Below are 6,000 nucleotides of genomic sequence, written 5' to 3'. Positions count from 1 at the left end.
CATCGATTTGTCTCTGTTTTGTATTTGCTTTCGCGACTTTCCTTTATCTGCTACTCAGCAAATACCGAAGAATGCATACATGCAGTCAGATGAGATGAAAATGCCATACTTAAAGGTATACAGTCACCTGTAATCTAAATATGCTCGTATATGGTCAAAGGGGCGTTCCTAGGTATTCAAAATGCCCATGTGAGGGCGCTGGTTTTAAAAATTGATTGGTTAGATTTTCTCTTTCCATGGTAACTGTGGCGAAATTGGAACAGGTGGCAGTATACCTTTAAAGTAATTATATGAACTAGTCTTTACTGTGCATAGGTCATGATGGTGATTTATGTCCTGATAAGATTGATGTTTCATTTTCATGTTGATGTCGAGAGGAGGAAGGCATGTAGAAACTCTCAGGAAAATTAGAAAGAGAAAATTGCGACAGCAAAATGACTGTTTATGAGCACTTTACTGGAATTCATGCGTTCAAAAAGGTTGATATGTCAGTCTGCAATTATCAAAATAAGAGTTTAATATCATGTGTAATACTCCACATCACTATCAGGTGTCAGAGCTTGCGAAATTTAACACAAGTAATATGCTTTGATTGTTAGAAACACCAATTTTATTGTTTCATTCAATGCCGAAAGAACTTTAAAGGAATTAAATCAAAACATAAACACTAGCAAAGTGTACACCGATCATTTGTTTGGTCAGATTTAGAATTTTAACAATTCAATTCAGACATCGAACTAACGTGTCAACTACTACGTCGTTTATAATGTTAAATTTCGTTTTATCTTGAGTGTGTACACGGCTTCTCAATTAGAACGACAAATTTTGCATTTGAGGAAAAATGACAACAAATGTTGGCTTAAATAGGCAACCTGTAGTGTCTTTAATAAGGGTTTTAGTAACCGTGTTCATAAAGTTCAGTCAAATATTTGCAGTAATCCTTCAGTATTCCACGTAATCTCTGCTCTCTTAAGGATTTATTCTCTTTACAAGTCAAATATCCATCGTCGACTGGGTCTTCGTAAGATTTGTAAACTCGGTAGCTTAGTAAATAACATGTGGTTTGTGTCTCACTATCGGTGACCAGTATAGTCAACACGTAAGAGTTCATCCCAGTAACACTACAGCGTGTTCTTGCAAAAAGAAGTATTACAGCTATGGCAAAAGACGGTCATTGAGTTCATGTCACATCTCATCAAATGACAAGAGGTTAAAGCAGGTATACGAGAGTTTTAAACATGCATGTTAGACAGCTTGATTTTCGAATTTCAGTTTTAATATAGAAGCAAAGCGAATCTCAAAGATACATACGTGTCACGTTCGTTGACAAGTTCTTGTCATTAAAGGTATGGAAGTATTTCATTTCATTGACTCTTCTTAGTGTACTAACAAATTGGCTGAATGTAACCCGCTCACCTAGTTCGCTCTATCCAGATCCTCTCTTCATCAAGGTAATTTGCAGTCAGCTGCGCACGTAGCTTTAAAAGGACTTCGAAAATGAAGTTACTCGACCTCGATCGCGTTCGGTGACTGCATCTCACCTATTTCATTTGAAAATACTTCATCGATGAAGGGCGGACGTGATTTCTTTCGGTGTTTTTCTAAAAACATCGTAATTTTCGCGTCTTACTTAAAGCTTTGTGACGACAGTGGTCTTCAGACTTAGTTACATTCGCCTTTTTTCTTGGCCTTCCATTTACGCTCCGCGAATGTTGATATACCGTCATTTACAGTGGTTTGCTTTGAAGCATTGGCATTAGACGAACTAGACATATTGTCTAAATCTAGGTGTTGCCAACACTGTCAGGTGTAATTATCAGCTGAGCAGTAATTCCAGTTGACCACAGAGAAATCAACTCTGCCAAAGTTGAAACATTGTCTTGCAGCAGGTCAGACGTAGTCAAAACAACTATACCTGGAAGCAAGTGATAAGACTTGGACAGTGCTTGGACATATGTGGTGGTGTTGCACAGTACTAGAGATTTCCCACAATACATCACGATTTGTACCAACGTAGATTCCCCTGTGAAGTCTACCATGTCTCCCATGTGTAGACAAGTTCCTGGACCACTTGTAAAAATTCTGAGAACGTACTTTTAAAAACACCTTTCTTCTCAATTCCCATTTTAAAGGATTAAGAAAATTGTGCTTGATTGAGAGAAGAGAAAGGATTTTTGTAAATTTTCCACTGATCGTGTCCTCAGCCATACAGAATAAAGTGATGGAAAGTAGGGAGACTAGTTGCACTGTTTTATTAAACAAAAGGATATTGATTTTTCCAAACAGAAAAGACAAAAGAAATTTACATGCTAACTATTTTCAGAGAATGACCCCTTCAGTTGGTAATAACTTGCTTCCAAAACTGTGACATTTGTAGTACCTGAAGAATGTGACTTTTATGGTTATTTAATGGTTTCTTTGAAATTTATACTACAATATTTCAACATACTTTTAATAAATATAACTAATCAATTATCGTGAGACTTCACATTATTGCTTTTATACAGAACTGAAAAAGTTATAAGAAAACTAACGTCGTTGGTACAAATCGAACAGCATTGTGGGTAATTTATTGTACTGTGGTGGTGTTGTATAGACTACGTCTGACCGTCTGCTAGACAATGTTTCAACTTTTGCAGAGTTGATTTTTTTATGATTGACTCTAGTAACCGCTTAGCTGTTAATTGCACCCGACAGAGTTGGCAACACCTCGAGTTAGACAATATGTCTAGTTCGTCTAATGCCAATGCTTCAAAGCAAACCACTGTATGTGTATTTGAAACATACCTTTATTCAGTTAACAAAAATAACAAACTCTTGCCGCGAAATACTTGGTTTCTGTAAATGCTAATATATATTAGATATATGATTCACTGAAAGACAGACAGACAGACAGACAGACAGACAGACAGACAGACAACTGTTATACAATAGGGACGAGCTTGTCTCACATTTATTTTATATACAGAATTTTCAAGTCAGAAATATAATGTGTTTTTAACGTTGTATATATCGTGTCATATTAAGTCCGCCTGACACTATAATATAACAGCTCCTAGTGATAAGCCATATAGTCTCAAATTCAATCTCAAATGTTTACACGGTTTCCAACGTGATAAAAAATGTAATACCGTATCTTTCTTGTATTGACTACCAAGGTAGGTAATTAGCTGAAACTGAGGCTTAATTGACAACTGCTAACACAGAGACCTGTGGTATGTCTCTTCAGCTTTTAAATCTCACAGCAACTTATTTTCACCTTCAACCGTGCAGAAAGAGAGCAATTACGACTTTTCCTTTCGCTCTAGGTGATATATTGACTCTCTGTAACCTCTATTATACCATAGTGAACTCTCGAGAGCGAGAAATGTCATAGAAACAACGTGTACTGAATTGAGTGCCAGAAAGCCACGTTATTGAAGTGAGTCGTTGCTTGTCTTGAAAAAGCGAAAATTGTAACTAAATTAAACATGAATCAACCTGAAGTAATATATATATATATATATATATATATATATATATATATATATATATATATATATATATATATATATATATATAATTCTGTTATTGAGATGTGCTCAAGAAACTATTGATTCTAATTCTCCTGCCATATTTTTAGAAATAAAGAAACGCTGAACATAACTTCGAAAAGTATATCTTTACGACGTGACATAAAACGTATTTAGTGTGCACAAAAGATGCTGAAGACAGGTCATTGCCTGTTATCTGTGCCCTCACTTGATCAATATGTTGAAGAGTGGAGAATAACCAGTCAACAAGGACAGAACCTTAACTGATGAGCACAAAGGTAATTTTTCGATCCTATACTCCATTCCTGTGATCTGATTAAATAAGGATTAATTCACATTGGATTGTTACATTTATGTAGTCCTTGTATAAAGAAAGCAACTTCAAACGCGATAAATGTTGTAGATATCGTTCAATACTTATCAGATTTCCAAGCAAGTAATTAAAATCGGGCGGGTACGAGGATGGAAATGTTCTTGTGACGCTTGTTTGTAGGAGTGACTGCACAACGGTATGACCGTTTACCAACAGATTATGACTTGGAGATTATTTTGTAAATGTAGCAAGCGCAAACTTATTTCAGCATCGTTCCAAATTCGACAGATAGGTAAACAAAAGGCCGAAGTTCTTTTGTAAGAATAGACATAGGATACACAGGGGAAGCGTATGATTACAGTTTATCCATTCAGGAGCATGTCCATAGTCTTACATGTTTACAATGTGTGTTTTCACTGATGTATCACCCTGAAAATATGCTTATGTAAATACAGAACTGGGCACGTAGACGAACAATTAATCCAGCTTAGTAGAATATTCTAAGAAGCGTCATTCCGGACAAAATAATGAAATAGTTTTTTGTCACTTAGGACACTTTTATATGACTAAGATGAGCATTAAGTTTTATAATGGAATTCTGAGAGTAAACATTTTTGAAATTTTACGTTTGAAGAGATATTAATTCGTATGAAAACACTTTGTCCTGTACACTGCGTTTGCTGATCCTCAGCCGAAAGACTCGACAACATGTTTGTAAATATTTGTGAAGAATGATTTTAAGATCATATTTGAAAGTCCTGCGTTTACATGTCTGTTTGATGAAATATCAAGTTATGAGTATTGGCTACTGATGGATTGTGCTAGAATGCGATTCGTTTTAGTTTAATCGTGTCATTGCAATGATTTGTAACAGTTTGGTACATTGTGCACTTCTCATTTCAGACAGTAATCAAACTTTATGAGTTTCAGGAATTTCAAAACGACGAATTAAATTCGATGTAAATGAAATCGTTGTCGAAAAATAAAATACGGTGCTAGTAATATCAAGACAATGAACCTTCACTTATTTAAAGAAAATTTTCACAATAACATTACGAATATGAGGAAATTGACTTGATTGTATGACGTGTATACGGGTCATAGGTCATTGCGTGCTGTTTGTCAACCATAACTCTTTTTGACATGACAACGTGAAAATAAGATAATTATTTATAAATTTCCTGATGGAAAGTATTTGTCGATATTTAAAAAAATATAAATTTCCCTTTGATTATTCTGTTTATCGAAAAATCGCAGGTAAAATTGCACTCAAATACTTTGTTCGGTTTGGTAAATAAAACCATTTCTTTCGCCTTGGTTTCATATTTATATCAAAATTCCCACAATTCATGACATTCCAATGAAAGTACACTCGTGGGAAATTAGTCCGATTAAATTGCTCATTCGGCGTACTCATTCAGAGTAGAAATTCGCGAAGGTTACAATGAGCAGCTGAAAGGCATCACATATGCTACCTGTATTGCCATTCAATTTATCTGACACACCGTAACCTGGTATTATTCCACTCATTTGCATACCAAACGGGCCCAATATATCCAGTCGGCAGTATTTTACCAACATTTCCAGGATCTGGATAACACGTAGTCATCAAGCCGCATCTCTTACTAAAATGGTTGCTCCATAAATCTGACGTGATTTTCACGACAGAAAACTCTGGACTGATAATTATGTAAGTGGCTCATACTTATATTATCATGAACAATAACACTTTTGATAATATTACTCTCCATGGCATTTCGATCACATTATGTCAGAGATATGTTTCGATATATGATGAGAAATTATCCCTAAGTTATTACAATATGCTTACCAGTAAACAGACTACAAACAGACTACAAACCATTTGCACATAAAGTAATCAACAAAATCACCTCATGTGGATATGTAACATGATGCAGCATATGGCAAATGTGGCTTCTGTTCATTTTCTGCGAAAGTTTCGACGCGTGCTTTCAAATTTGAACAATATCGAGTGAAAGTAAGTACGAAAACAGTGCACTATGATTTCTGAGTATCAGTCATTTGTACTGATTGAAATATGTGACATTATTCAGTGGCAACCATGGCAACGGGTAAGTGATGCACAGCACTGGATCCGTTTCTCTGACGTCGAATATTAGTGAGATCGTTGTC

At 35.5% G+C, this 6,000-nt stretch overlaps 1 protein-coding gene across 1 annotated transcript in view; it reads left to right on the top strand.

The window, feature by feature from the left end:
* The first annotated feature begins 5,404 nt into the window (after positions 1 to 5,404).
* LOC139122457 (neuromedin-K receptor-like) overlaps positions 5,405 to 6,000 on the top strand; it is a 46,187-nt gene continuing 45,591 nt past the window's right edge. Inside the window, exon 1 of the mRNA XM_070687841.1 lies at positions 5,405 to 5,536. The gene's annotated coding sequence lies outside the window, so the exon portion shown is untranslated. The remainder of the gene's footprint in view (positions 5,537 to 6,000) is intronic.

This window comes from Ptychodera flava, chromosome 22 (assembly GCF_041260155.1).
Source record: "Ptychodera flava strain L36383 chromosome 22, AS_Pfla_20210202, whole genome shotgun sequence".
NCBI lineage: Eukaryota > Metazoa > Hemichordata > Enteropneusta > Ptychoderidae > Ptychodera > Ptychodera flava.
This window is presented reverse-complemented; position numbering and strand designations above follow the sequence as displayed.